At 35.3% G+C, this 14,956-nt stretch overlaps 1 protein-coding gene across 13 annotated transcripts in view; it reads left to right on the top strand.

Annotated features, from left to right (window-relative positions):
- Nucleotides 1–14,956, top strand: part of SOX6 (SRY-box transcription factor 6) — a 550,404-nt gene that overhangs the window by 157,901 nt on the left and 377,547 nt on the right. The window contains exon 1 of one of the 13 annotated variants that reach the window (XM_059709004.1): nucleotides 11,778–11,866. The exons of the other annotated variants lie outside the window; for them this stretch is intronic. The gene's annotated coding sequence lies outside the window, so the exon portion shown is untranslated. Of the gene's footprint in view, nucleotides 1–11,777; nucleotides 11,867–14,956 lie in introns of those variants that run through there. 13 annotated transcript variants of the gene reach the window in all.

Here is a 14,956-nt window from a genome sequence, read left to right as displayed (position 1 = left end):
AATTATTCTGGTGTTTATCTCTGAAGATAGTTTGGCAGACCTGAGAGGTACTCAGTTGGGAGTAAGAGGAGAGCAGGTTGATGACATTGGTTAGGGAAGGTACTATCAGAGACGTCTTAAAAGGGTTCTGCACCAAAATTGGAGCTAAACATGATCCGAGATTTTAAGTACATCCCAATTAGTCTATGTCCCTGATGTCCTTTAAAAGGAAAAAAGGATAGAGTGTCTCCTCAAGGTCCCACAATCATCCCTTTTGTTAAATTAAGCCATTCATGATGTCCTTCCTCCAAGTTTCTCATTGGAGATAATTTCAGTCAGATTTTTGTCTCTATAAAAAATCCGAGAAGTAGGTGTGGCTCCATATGTAATTTGTGTATAATCTCATTTCATCCTATAACACATAGTTCAACAAATCTTAGGAACTCTGAAGTTTGGGCTTTCTGAATATCTAGACATAACTACTTATGCAATTCCTAACCAAAGAGGTGCTTACCTTCTTCTGTCCTTTATCTCTTCTTTTCGAAGTATCACAATTGGATTCACAGTTTTTGAGCCCCTACGATGTACCAGATCCTGGATATTCAGAGATGATGTTCTTAAGGAGTTCAATCTTCCTTTCTATCCTTGTTCTCAGAGCACCTTTCCTTTTCTAGATAGCCAGGTGCTTTTTGCTTCTTTCTTTTTGCCTCTCTGTCAAAGTGGAGACTTTAAAGGAAATTTTGAGTTAAACCCAAGCTGCTTCTCTTGAGAAGAATTACTCCAGCTCTCTGAACATGGGCCTATTGTTTGTTTAGAACCCAGTGTTAATGAGGGCACAATGCTTGTCTTGATTCTTATATGGACCTATTAGTTTTGCTCTGTTCCATGGCCTTGGATCACTGCTCTGATGATTGATGCTTGCTACAGACCAAGTGAGAGGAGCTGGTTGACAAAAACAGTGGAAAACCCGTGCAAATTGCATTCTTATCAGGTATCATCCCTGTTTAAAAAAGGCAAACCATAATTTAGGGCTTCACTTTAAAACAAAATTATTACTGAAATAAAGTGTAAAGAAATGTGGAAAAGTAAGAGGAACTTAAAAAGCATTGTATGCAGTTTGTTTTCTGTTATCCATTAATTGGATAATTCTTAAGCTAGTTTTCTGCATGTTATTCAGTTTTCCTTTTAATATCTTTGGATGCAAGATTGAGCTTTGCTGGCCTTTCTTTCTTGTTCTTTGGGTGTAAGTGCCAGCTCTGGCAGCCCTCATGTCAGCGCTGGCTCAAATGAAGGAGGGCTGAAGGCTCCTTTTGGAGATCCACTTCCCTGGTTGTTTTAATTTCTCACAGGGATAATTATTGAGTGGTGCTATAGAGGATAGTATTTCCCTTGCAACAGAGTTCAGGAATTCTGCCCAGGAATCACTCCTACTCCTGCTGGATGAGTGTATCTGTGTGGAAAGACTGGTAACTGGCTCTAGGTATCTCCCTAAAACTGTATGTAGGACTTCGCCAGATTAACTCTGGGAAAGTCTTGCAGCCACCATGAATACTTTCCTCAGTGATCGTCAGCTTCATATGGTGAGAAACAGAATTTGTAGAGTTTAAAATTAGCTTATCATCTTATTCCAGGACACTCTCATATAGATAGTCCTGTGAAACCAAAGGTATTTTTTTACATCCTCACCCAAGAATATGTTTATTGATTTTAGAGAGAGGGGGGGAAGAAAAAGGGAGAGAGAGAGAGAGAGATAGAGAGAGAGAGAGAGAGAGAGAGAGAGAGAGAGAGAGAGAGAGACTGCCTCCTGTATGCACTGCAACTGGGGATCAAACCCTTAACCTAGTAACTGAACCCACAACCATTTGTTGTATGGGATGACACTCCAACCAACTTAGTCACCCAGCCATGGTGAGTGCAATGGTATTTTTTGTTTCCTTTTTTCATAGAGATATTAGAAGAATAATCGGGATATGAGTGATAAGGGCTCAGATTTAAAAAAAAATTGTTTGAACATTGCTATTGTTGCTATATCCATTCTGGTGAAAGACCGTGATTTACTGTTTGCTGGTATTCTGTAGAATGGAACTGTCAACACTCTGAGATACACTGAAAAAGAAAATTGTGGATCTAACATTTCCTCAAATTTAGTTGCTTCTCTGGGTGGAAGGTGAGGCTTTTGAGACACAACAGTTTGTAGTTTTGACATCTTTTACCAAGGAAACACTGATTCACAACTAGTCAGTAGACAAAAATAAATGGTGAACTTGCATAGACCATATTTTAGAATTATCTTTATAGTTACAGTTTTTAAATTGGAAATCAATGGCTATAAGGTGGGATGGGGTTGTTAATTGTTTTTTAAAGAGTTCTTTTCTCTTACAAAAATAAAATAGATCAATTTTGAGTAGCTATCTAGACTACATTAGTTAAAATGAAACAAAACAGAAACTTCTGCTGAAGAACTTTGGGAATCATCAAAATGACTTTGCCTTCTTTGCTAAGATTGATTCGCTTTAGAGGTCCCAATTCTTTTTGATCCTTTCTTGCATCCACAACCTGTACCATGAAACTTTCCAGTGCCCTTCCATTCTGGGAAGGACATTCTGTCTCACCTCTTGATTGAGACCTGTCATTTAACTTGCTTTGGTCAATGGGATGTTAGCAAATGTGGCTGACACACGGAGAGGCTTGTAGAAGCACGTGTGCATTTCTGTTCACACTCTTGCCCTTTTCTGGCACTATGAGAAGAAGCTTGGGCTAGTCTGATGGAGGATGAGACTTACGGAGCAGAGCTGAATTACTCCCGTCATCCCAGCCAGGCCATTCTAGATCAACCCAAATTGGTCAGCCAACCACGAGACATATTGGTGGGCTCAGCTAAAACCAGAAGAAATGCCCAGCTGCAAATAAATGCTTATTGTTTTAAGCCACTGAGTTTTGGGGTGGTGGAACCTGCAGCATTCTTCTATCCATAGATAATGGAAACAGTCTCTAATAACTCCTTAGGAAAAAAAAAATTTAACCTGGCAAATGTCACAGAGGATCCTGAGTGATTTTTTGCTGTTCTACTGACAATATATGTTTTGCATTGATTTCAAGAAAATTCTAGAGCCAGCCACTCAGTGATACTTGTGTGAGACTTGATTTAAAATGGAGCATGTTTTTTTGTGTGGGTTGATTTCAGAAACTCTGGCGATACTTCCACTTAGTCTATACATCCCACTAATGTATGTTAGCATTACTAGGCACACAATAGTTCAGTCCATAAAGAAAGATAAGGCAGAAAATGCAAGTAGTTGAGTTAAATTCATATGGTAATAAACACAAATGCCAATATATTCTTTGTTGAGCAAATTTTGACGAGGGAGGGGTAGAGGTGAGTGGAGTCAGTAAAATGGGAAAAACGAGGCTGGCAAAAGGGAAACTGGTTTCATTTTGTTCCATTTAAAGACAATGAGGTGTAAAAATGAATGTTGTGAACGAAGACCGAGCTTTCAAATCTTAACCCTATTTATACTCTGCAAGTTAAACTTATTAATAAAAGGTTGAGTGAAAAGAGGCAAAGAGGTAGTTTTGTTTAGAGGTATGATTCTTTAATTCTTTCTTTGTGCTTTGAAATCAAATGAGTGTTGTCTTTTCCACTTTCAGACTCTCTCTATAGCATTGCTATTTCATTCACTTTCTTTTGTGGTAGAAAGAAGTCGGCTTTTTAGTAAATATATAAGAAGTAGCAGGCTGAGAATCAGAGCCCCCTCCACCGAACACATCTTAGCAGTTATTCATCTGGAGCTGTGCTCTGAGAAGGGGTGCTGGTTGGGGGACCTGTACTCAGTGAATTCATCATATTACTTGGAAAGGTCCTTGTTATTTTGCACAGCAGTGTGGTCACCTGGCGGTAGGTCATTAGCATTTTAGTCTTCTTTTCCTCATAACAATGCACAACATGCTAATTAGAGGATTCTGAAAGCTAAGTAACCGGTTTTAAAATCAGACATTTTAATTTGCAGCTTTAATGGCTGTTTTTATAATAACTGGCTTTATTGGGGGTAAAAGCACTTCTCATGTTCCACTAGCAAGGCAGAGTATAACAGAAGCTGACAAAATTAAAAACCTCATAATGTGACCTTTGCCTGGGATAAAAGGCTGTTTCATAACAATTTCCTTTTGTTCTTTGTTTAAGCCATTACTCTAAAAGGAGCCTCCGATTAATCTAAGTAAATGCATCATTACAGTACTAATCCATGTCCTTCTGTCAGTGTCTGTTTTAATTAAATAAGAAATGCTAGCAGAAAGATATCACGCACAAAGCTGTGATTGGAGAAAGAAGCACTGGTTGATCAGGGAAAGACTTAAAAAGGGCTTTACTGTTTTGTTCATTTGCATAGTTCCAGATGCCACAGTGTTCCAGGTTGAAAGAAAACTTACAAAAGAGTTTAACACATTTCACTCTTATAGATTTAAATAATGGGCTTTACCAATGAAATTCTAATCATCCAATTTATCACATGCTAGACATTCCAAAGCAGGGAGCGGAACAGTTTGGGGTGTGTCTTTTAAACCTTTTATGCTGTCTTGTGTTGTATCTTGTGAAAACATACCTGCCAAATTTGCATGTGTTCCTTCTTATTATGGGTGACAGTGATAGTTAAACCTGGTTGTGGACATACAGTTGGTTTTTTTCCTTCTTTTAAAAGTCTATTGCAGTTTTTTTTTAAAAAAAATGGTTTTCTGTTGATATTATGCAAAGAATTTAGGTAATTGGTTTTTAACAATGAAAAGTACATTTAATAAATGCTTTTAAAATGAATGTACCCAGTTAATATTGCTACGCTGATACACAGAAACTCTTCGGAGCAGTAGAGTTGCAGAATTCCCGTGGTGAGGGCTTTCTCCATATACAGGCCCTTATTTGATGTAATGAAAAGAGAAAGTGTGCAACAGTGAGACTGTTAATTAATTTAGCCTAACAAGATGAAGATAAATGAAGCAAAGCACAGATTGAATGAAGCAAGAGGTCTTATTTACAATTTAATACATTTTTATATAATGCAGATTTCACTTGATAAAAAATAAACAGACCCCCGCCCCAAATACTTGCTAAAAGAAAAGTACACTCCCAACCACCACCATTCAACACTAAAATGCTGATCTGACTACAGAAAACATGTACTGTGGCTCAGTATAGAAGACACTTTTACAGACTGTAAACAGTGCTTTTCTATTGCTAAGAATCCTACACTAGTTAACCTTTAACTTCAGTATTTTATTCTTTTCATTATAGACTGGGGATGACCATAAGAATAATTATCTGAAAACCTTTGAGTTTCTTGTTTGCTAGGTGATCCTGAGACATCTTGCTTCAGTTATTTAATAATCGTTTTATTTTAATCCTCTTTTTTTAACCAAAGGAAAGAAGCTCTAAAGTGAGAAAATAAGAAGAGCCGTGAGTCTTTTTACAATGTGCTTGAATCTGTAGCAATTGTGCAGAATTCTTAAATTAGCATTATTTTTAAAAGTCTCCCTTTCAGAGATTAATGAGCTATATCCAGTATTTGACCTTTTATCATCTTTGCTTTCTGCTCAGAAGTACTTCCTTCCTTCCTACAGTAGCTAGAAAAGACGGTCTCTTATGTTACTGTAGGCAGTGTAACAGGGCTCTCTACAAATGGTGTTATTATGGCCACTATGTATTTATCTCAGGGGTCACGAACAAATCCATGCAACTGCTTCTAAGGATTTCAATAAATAGGACTTTTTATCCAGACAATCGCCTTTTATGTTACTTTTAAACAAAACTACTAGTCCATCAAGAGTTTCAAAAGAAAACAATTCTACAGAGTGCCGGTATGGCCGCACAGACCAATCATCATGGCACCCATTCTCCAGTCCTTTATTTTTCAAGTCCACAACAATAGGTTGTTGATTCAATGGACAAGACCAGAACAATCAAGTTCTCTGTTTAGCAGCAGTGCAGCATTTTAATGCCCTTCTCTAATAATGGTCTCATTATTGTTATTCTAAGACTGGGCCTCAGGAGGAGGAATATTTGCTGGAGGTACGTCATTATTTTGCAAATTTCTATTAGCTCATCATGTTGTCTGTAGTGTGAAAATCGTAGCTAATTAGGGCAGCCAGTTAGACTACCAGCTTTTGAGCTTATGAGTTAAAAGGTAGCATACTTGATAGGCCAGTGATGTGAAAAAGGTGGTAAAAAGGAGGATTAGAGCAGTTGCCTTAGTAACTCCAACTTCCATCTGTGAGGGAACAATGGACTTGTGTTTCTCCCCCACCTTGGTGTAAAAATTGGTTTTGTTTTGAAAGGACAGGGTTCTTTTTATGACAATCTGGAATTCAGCCCAACTGAGTGTAGTTTTAGTTGTTAGGAGAGACCATTGGGGATAGGAAAGATGAAAGGTCATGGTGAGCTTCAAGGACATGAAAGGTTGTTGTCTCATGTAACAATGGTAGATTGTTTTTTCTCTAATATTTCTAGCCAGCCCCTAAGTCAGGTGATGGAACAAATACCTACAGTTTAGTCAGGTGAAACAGGAGGGGGCGGGGGAAGGAAAGGAGAAAAATGGGGTAAGAGAGAGTTTTTACTTTGTTAGAAAAAATGAAAGGGTAACTTCAATTTGCTTTTATTAAGCAAAGTGATTTTTCTTTGTCACCATCTCTGAGATTCCAGTGTGCTTTGGATGGTTTGCCTCTGTGGGCCATCACATCTCTGGGAAGCTCTCCAATGTGTTAGGAAATGTGATTTAAGCTTTCTTCCTGAACTCCCGGGAGGACCAATGATGTGATACTTAACAATAAATTTAGTTGTTGTAGCTTTCTCACATTATTGGTGTTCTTAAAAGGTTTTCCTTCAAATGCACAGTGAGTAAAATGAATGATAAATATGAAAGAAATTTGTTTCACCACTCTACAGGGTTTTATCATAAATTCATGACTCCCATCACAGAAAGTTTACAGGAAACTGTCTAGATGTTGCTGCAATAGCAACACACATTTTTCTCTCTGTACAAATAATGCCACAATTTTAAGAGCTATTGGGGGGTTTTGTATTACAGAGGAGGTGATAGAAAAGGATTGGATCCGCTGCTATTTCTTAAAAACCCTCACAACCAAATCACCCTTTCTGGGTTTGAAATACTTATATTTCAACAAAATAAGTGACTTCTATTTCCCTTCCATATCAATATTAAAACAGTTGGTTGTGGGTTGTGTGTTTGTGTATGTGTTTACAACCAGAGTGTAGGAACATTTTCTTTTAAAGCAAAAATATCATCTTTTGGTGATCAAAGGAACCCTCATATTTCTTCCTCTCTATTGTCTCCAAACAACCCTTGTGTAATTGAAGCTGGATTTGGTCCAGGGGGCTGGGGGGATTTTGAAATTCTCTTTTAATCCCAGGTCTTTGTAGTTTTTCCCCCCTGACAATGTACCCCTAAGGTACATGACATTCAGAATCTGCAATCTTTCTTGATCCAGGCACTGTATAAGATACTTTCATATACATTATTGTTATTTAGAATTTAAACACTTTTTCTTTCCAGTGTGGCAAATTAATTAACTGTCTGTTTCTTAGCTTTTGCATTTATAGAAAGGGACATGGTGTTATTTAACTTTATTAAATATTGAAGGTCATAACAATCAGTATATGATTGAAAAAGGCAGTATACATTTCACAAAATATTATGAGTATAAATTTGTGCTTTATCAAAAAATATATTCATATGAGCCATAATAATTAGTTCAATATAAATGGCATAGTTTATTTTGGAATCATTCTTACATATTTAGACATTTTGGACTTTATTTGAACATAGAGGAGAAAGTAAAATAATCCATCATGTCAGCTTTTTAATTCATAATAAAAAATGTACTCCCTAGTAACGTTTTGATATATTTTATTTCAGTCTTTAATCCATGCATGTGTAAGAAAGAACATGTCTAGCTTGTTTACTGCCCTCTCTCCGGTGCTCAGAACAGTGTGTGGCTCATAGCAGCTACTTGAAAAATAGTTGTTGAAAAATGAAAAAAAAGAAAAGGAAAAATTGGTTCATACTTTAGATATATATCTATATTTAAGAAATCATTTTATTGGATTTTCCCATGTTTATAGTCTTGTGAAAACATGAGTTTTTGTTTGTTTGTTTTGTTAACCCTCACCCAAGGATATTTTTCCATTGATTTTTAGAGAGAGTGGAAGAGAGAGGGAAAGACAGAGAGAAACATCCATGTGAGAGAAACACATCAATTAGTTGCCTCCTGCATGAGCCCCGACTAGGGCCTGGGCCGGGGAGGAACCTGCAACCAAGGTACATGCGCTTGACCCGAATCAAACCTGGGACCCTTTGATCTGTAGGGTGATACTCTATCCACTGAGCCAAACCAGCTAGGGGAAAAACATGATTTAAAAAAACACCTTTGATTTCTTTTTTTGAGAGAGGGAATGATTACAATCATGCACCACATAAAGTTTTGGTCAATGATGGACTGCTTATACAACGCTTGTCCGGTAAGATTATATTGGAGCTGAAAAATTCCTGTTGCTTAATGAGGTGTAGCCATAGGCATACTATCACCTTCTTCAAGTCTTTGCTTAGATGTCATCTTCTCAGTGAGGTCTACCTTGACCACCGTATTTTAAAATTGCAACTCTCCAAACGTTCCTGATCTCCCTAATGTTATACTATTGGTTTCCATAGCTTTTATTAAATTTTAACATACTGATTTATATATCTATTAAATTTAATGGCCACCTTTTTCTTATATTGCCTAGAAAATAAGTTCAGATAGCAGAGATTTTGACAGTTGTTGTCACTTATATTCCTCAGTGTCTTGAACAATGTCCAAAACATAGTAGGTTTTCAGTATTTATTGAAACTTAAAAAGATGGAAGTATTTTTTAAGTCAAGAATCAACCCTTTTTTTCTTTACATGGGAAACTCTCATCAGCCCATTTGTACACTGGCTAAGGACTACTGCTTTCTCAATGTTAAAATGTACATATTAATCCAGTTAAATTAAGTCATAGCACTTGACTGACTCTTAGGCCATGTTGGATACAGTCTAAGTTTCTTGCAACAAATGTCCCAAACTTTTGCTATTTGAAATCACTCTTATTTGAGCTTTTAAGGAGATACTTCTGGATGAGAAATGTCACCAGTCACTCCAGATGACCCCTTTTCTATCTAGAAGCTCTTCTGGTAAGACACTTAAGTTTTGTGTTTTGACCTGGGCAAATTCAGGTTGACATGATTATTTATCTATATTTTGGGATAATTTTACTTTATTCTGCCCCTAACTGATATTGGTCCTATTCTTGATATTTTCTTTGGAAATATATTTCACAAATTCCTGTTTATGTCTTTTACTCTATATGTTTTGCACTTTCATTTAAAAATAGTTCTACCATATGACCCAGCAATTCTATTTCTGGTATTTATTTGAAAAAAATGAAAACTAATTTGAAAAGATATATGCACCCCTGTGTTCATTGCAGCATTATTTACAATAGCCAAGATATGGAAGCAACTTAGGTGTCCATCAATAGATGACTAGATGAAAAAGAAACACACACACACACACACACACACACACACATGCACACAGGAATATTATGTAGCAATAAAAAAGAATGAAATCTTTCCAACATGGATGGACCTAGAGAGTATCATGCTAAGTGAAATAAGTCAAATACTATATAGTTTCACTTATATGTAGAATCTGAAAAAATAAAACCAACCAACAAATAGAACAAAACAAAAATAGACTTATAAAAATAGAGACCAAAGGGACAGTTGCCAGAGGGGAGGTGGATGGAAGGATAAAGAAAGCTAAAGTGGAATATAGTTAATAATATTGCGATAAGTTGGCACGGTGATGGATGATTACAAAAATTAGTGGTATGATCACATTATAAGGTATAAAAGTGTTGAATCACTATATTGTATACCTGAAACTAAATAATTAATATAATATTGTATACCAACTATACTTAAATTAAAAAAATAAAATTGCCACTTTGTGTCCTTTGTGGATGTGTTATTATCTTTATATAATAGCAATTTATATAGCTATATATAATTTATATAGTAACCTCATATTTATATAGTATTTATAGTTTCAAAACTCTTTAATAAAGACGATCTGGTTTAATTTTCAAAATAATCTTAGGTACACATGGCATGATTTATTATACCCATTTAGTGACCGAGGCACATAGAAGTTAAGAGACTTAATCTAGATCATAAATATAGTAGTGGTAGAGAGGCCAGGATAAATCCAAGTCTTCTGAGTTCTACTAGTCCAGTACTATTTTTATTTTGGTCACTTTAATCTTCTCTCCAGGTTAAATAATCATTGTTTTGTTGACCTTTTAAAATAGGTTATTCTATAAAAATAAAAACAAGTGATTAGAATTAAAACATGTTTTTTACTTCATTTTACCTCGTCTCCTATTCCCATTCTCAAGGACTTTTTTTTTTTTTTTTTAGCTTTCCATGATTCTTCTTTTCCCAGTCATTTTCTTTCGCAACTGTAGCAATGTTTGAAACCACTGGCTGCTATGTCTGTTTTCTCACCCTATGGCTAGTTGTTTCTTTCACATCTCTAGATGTGACTAAGCAAGTCTGTTCATTATAATAGGCATAGAGCAGACTGGAGGGGTCCATGGGAATGGGAGCAGCCTTGGGAGACAGTTAATAGCAGACAAAAAGCATTAGCTAAAAGACTGGACAATAAACACCAATAAGTATAGTCCATGTGATATATAAGAGAGGCATAAAACAGGAGATTAAAGTGTTTTCATAAAGCACACAAAGCAAGAAAAGTCAGGTATTTAGGCAGCTAGGCCACAATAAGGCCATAGACAGACACTAAGGAGTTAAAGGACAGATTCCAGTTTCTGTGTAGTCTGCAAGTGGACGGTTACCAAGACCATGGGAGGGTCATGGTCTTGGATGGACTAGTGCCCTCAGATATAGGAAAATAAGGTAGAATCCTAGTTATTGTAATCAAAGCAAAAAGCCAAAGTCAAACTAGCAGCAAAAGTAATTAATCTCATTCTGTGTCCAAATTTCATTCTGTGTTGGAGTCTCTTAGATATGGTCAGAGATTGTCCTAGAGCAGTGACTCTCAAACTTTTAATGTGCATAAGAATCCCCTGGAGTGCTTCAGATTTCTAAAGTAGGACTCAGATGTCTATATATGTCTATATTTAGGTGTCTATATTTTTAACAACTGCCCCAGATTATTCTCTTGCAAGTGTTTACAGATCACACTAGATAAGTTTTCCGTAAAGACTGATATGGCACTTATTGTATGATAAGGGACCAAGCATTGAGAGAGGAGGCATTTAGAGGTTGAAAGTCAGACCTTTCTACTAAGAGAAAAATATATCTGTTATTCCCAGAGCTGATTTGTATTTAACTGAATGTAAGAAAGCAGGAAACGTGGTCTGATAATGCACTAGACCGGTGTGTTAGAAGCCTATTAGGTTTCTGTTCATGTTTCTTGTTTCTTGTGTTTATGACCTGAGTGTTTTTGTAATATCTAACATAAAGGTTTATACCTATTAGTGGAAAAAAGTAAGGCTGATTGTTCTTCTGTGCCTAATCTAAACTGCCCCTCATTTTTATTTAACATTTTTTTATCTATGTAATTGAATTTCATCTTTTTCTTTCTGCTTCATAAATTGATTAGCATGAGTTGGGCAGACTGCTGTAATGCTAAGGGTTAACCAGAAGAGAATTACAAATGAACTATCTAGAAAGTTGATTATTAATCCAGCTAGAGAAGAAATATCCTTTTACTTAGCAAGAATGAGTATCTGAAGAGCTGATAATATTGTTCAGGCAGTGAGGTGGAATGGCAGAGCTTGGTAAGTAAAACAAAACTTGGAAGTAATCTTTTATATCTAATTTTTAAAATGTGTAGAATTTTGATCTATTTAAACAGTTAAATATAATATGAATTTACAAGCTGCCGGAACAAATCTAAAAAGTTCCAAATGTGTTTGTTAATGAGATCCCTACATAGACTATCGGTAAAAGTTAACTGAAAAGTATTTACATAAGCAGATAAACATATTTAATTTTGAATATTTATAAAAATACACGATTAGATTTGTGATTAAGAACAAGGAAGTGGGCATGGAGGAATGATTACTAAAACAATCTAAAGCCAAACCTCAAACTGAAGAATATTGAGTGACAAAGTTGTTTTTTCACAAGAGTGAGTTCTGGGTTCTTCGGTATAATATAATTTAAAATATAATGTTCACAGAAAGATTCAGTGAGATATTTTTCAGACTTCTAGGTTACAAAAACTATCTTAAGTTCTATTTTCAGGTTTTTAGTGCTCATTTCATCATGATGTTTAATTTAAGGACCTTTCTAAAGCCAGCTTTTTATTGTACTTGTGAATTGGAAGGAAGGAGAAATGAGAGGATCTGTGCTATTTGTACAAAGAAAATTAAGTGAAAAGATATGATTTTAATAATATTCTTACATCAAAGACTGCTCTTTCTGTTGCAGAAAAATTTTGATGTCAATTCGATAAGATTGAAGTTTTGTATGAATTACTTGATATTGCAAAAATGAGCTTTTAAACACAGTATAGCCTATATTGAATATTATTGCAGCTTTATGCAATCATAAATCACTTCAATGCAGCATTGGACTTAGGAGAACTTAGTAAACTTATTAAACTTATCTTAAATTGTAATCAGATACCATCAAAGGATGGATTTTAACCCTTTCTTTAAAGTATTCTTTAGTGGCATTAACAAAGCCTCAAATGAGCATTTTGTTATTTATTATTTAAATGATCACAGAAAAAGTGTGTTTTTAAAAAATTCAATATTAGAAATATAAGATATATGTGTGTGTGTTTGTGTATGTGTGCTTTTGAATATACGGAGTATATATGCTTTCAAAATATCGGAGCACCATTTGGCCATATACACTCAGCTTTTTGTTAGTTCTAGTGTTCTGGTTCATATTTAGGACTGGGAATATAGTATATAATAAATAATAAAAAACAATAGTTAAAATTTATTGAGCTCTTGTGTGCTAAATGTTATGATGTTAAGTGCTTTATCTCATTTAATCCTTACATTAACTCTGTGGTTGTTGGAAAGCTACAAAGGTTATAGTGTATGCTAAAACTAAAGATAAGCTAATTAAAGAGTCTAATATCTGATGCAAAAAGTCTAGAAAATAAAGTTTTAGGAAACAAAGTGTTTAAGAGGGGAGATCCCTAAATTCTGTGTGCTTGTCTTTCTCAAAATTAAGAGATTTAATATGAACCTGGTAAAGCAGAAGAGAAGGAAATGAACTGGTGAATTCTTAACATTCATTAATTCTTTAAAAAATTTATTATGAAAAATTTAGTTATATAAAACTTATAAAGAATAGGTTAAAATACCTATGTTTTTATAAGAAATAAAACATAAGCAATACAGTTGAAGCCTTCTGAGAACTCTTTACCAATTTTATATCTCCCTCTTTGTGCCAGAGGTAACCATTCTTTTGAATTTGGTGTTTATCATTCCCATGCTGTTCTTTATATACTTAAACTTAATTCCATGTTCATTATAGGAGGGGAAAAAATCCACTTACCATATTTTGTTTTTTGAGATTGAAGAAAGACCATTTCTTGGCTTCCTATTACATTTTAATTAAAACCAAAATTCTTAACATAATCTGCAAAGCCCTGGCCCTGCACAGTATGGCTCCTGCATTGCCAACTCTTGTCTTTCTCCCACTGATTTTTTCAGATTCAGCTGCTTTACTGGTCTACACAGCCCAAGCTTCTTTCCTGCTGTAAGGTCTTCAAAATAGTGCTGTCCTCTTAACTGGAATATACTTCCCCCCATTCCTATTCAGAGTAATCCCTGCTATCCTTTAGGTCCCCATCTAAATGTAATTTCTTCAGAGAGGCCTTCCCTGTTCCTTTAATTCAAATCTTACCTGTGTGCAAAAGCCTTGCTTCCCACACATTAATTTACTTCATAGCTCATATTGCAATGAAAAGTTATGTGTTTATTAGTGTGATTTTTGTTTAATGTCTGTCCTTCACTTGCACTGGCCCAGTTTGTTTTCACATGTTTTCCCTAGCATTTAGGATACATGGTCTTGTACTTACAGGCATTCAATAACTATTTGTTGTTATCAGGCAGAGGAATGCATTGAATTAGACAGAGGAAGAAAAGGATATTGAGAGAATGAAAACTGCATAAAAATAGTCTGTGGGTTAGTTTGTATATACTGTTTAGGTAAAATTATGTAAAACTGGGGTGAGGGAGGTGATTGGGACGGTTTTGTTTCTTAACATCTAGCTGTAGAGCGTGTGACAGCTTTTCTCCATAGTTGCTTCCTGTTTTTCAGTGCAGTCTTTCGGTTTCGTATTGTCATTTTGAGGAATCTGCATTCCTGATGTAAGACAGAGCTTTCAAATTGAACCTGTAGAGCAGCCCTAGTGGCTATAATCTTAATGTGGAAACACTATAACGAGCTCTGAAAATCTGGAACAATTTAGGATAGACAAACAGTTGAAAAAAATATATTTGGTACTTTTGCATAGGAAAACCATGAGGCCACTTAGTAAGAGTTTCAAGGTGGGTAACTATAACTAAAATATATTTGATGACATTTGTTATATTGTTAGGCAGTTTGATTTTTTTCAAGAAAATATAGAAAGGGTTATAAACAAAGGAAAAAGAAAATAAAGTCAGTATGAGAGGAAGGCTGGGGTGTTCAAAATGTCAGAATATACTTATGTTTGACTCTATGCAAATATTTGCTGGTATTTGTAATTAAAGTCCAAGGTTACATGATTATGCTGAAAAAACTCTTTTTTTTTGGTTGGTGGTGTGAGAAAAGAAGATAAAAAAAAAGAGAATTTAATTAAAATGTCTTAGTGTTAAGTAAAAGGAGAGGCTTTGTAGAGTGTCTCATTTGTGGTCATA

The sequence above is a fragment of the Myotis daubentonii genome, chromosome 9 (genome assembly GCF_963259705.1).
Source record: "Myotis daubentonii chromosome 9, mMyoDau2.1, whole genome shotgun sequence".
In the NCBI taxonomy this organism is placed as follows: domain Eukaryota; kingdom Metazoa; phylum Chordata; class Mammalia; order Chiroptera; family Vespertilionidae; genus Myotis; species Myotis daubentonii.
The sequence above is the reverse complement of the archived record's forward strand: the minus strand, read 5'-3'. Positions and strand labels throughout refer to the sequence as shown.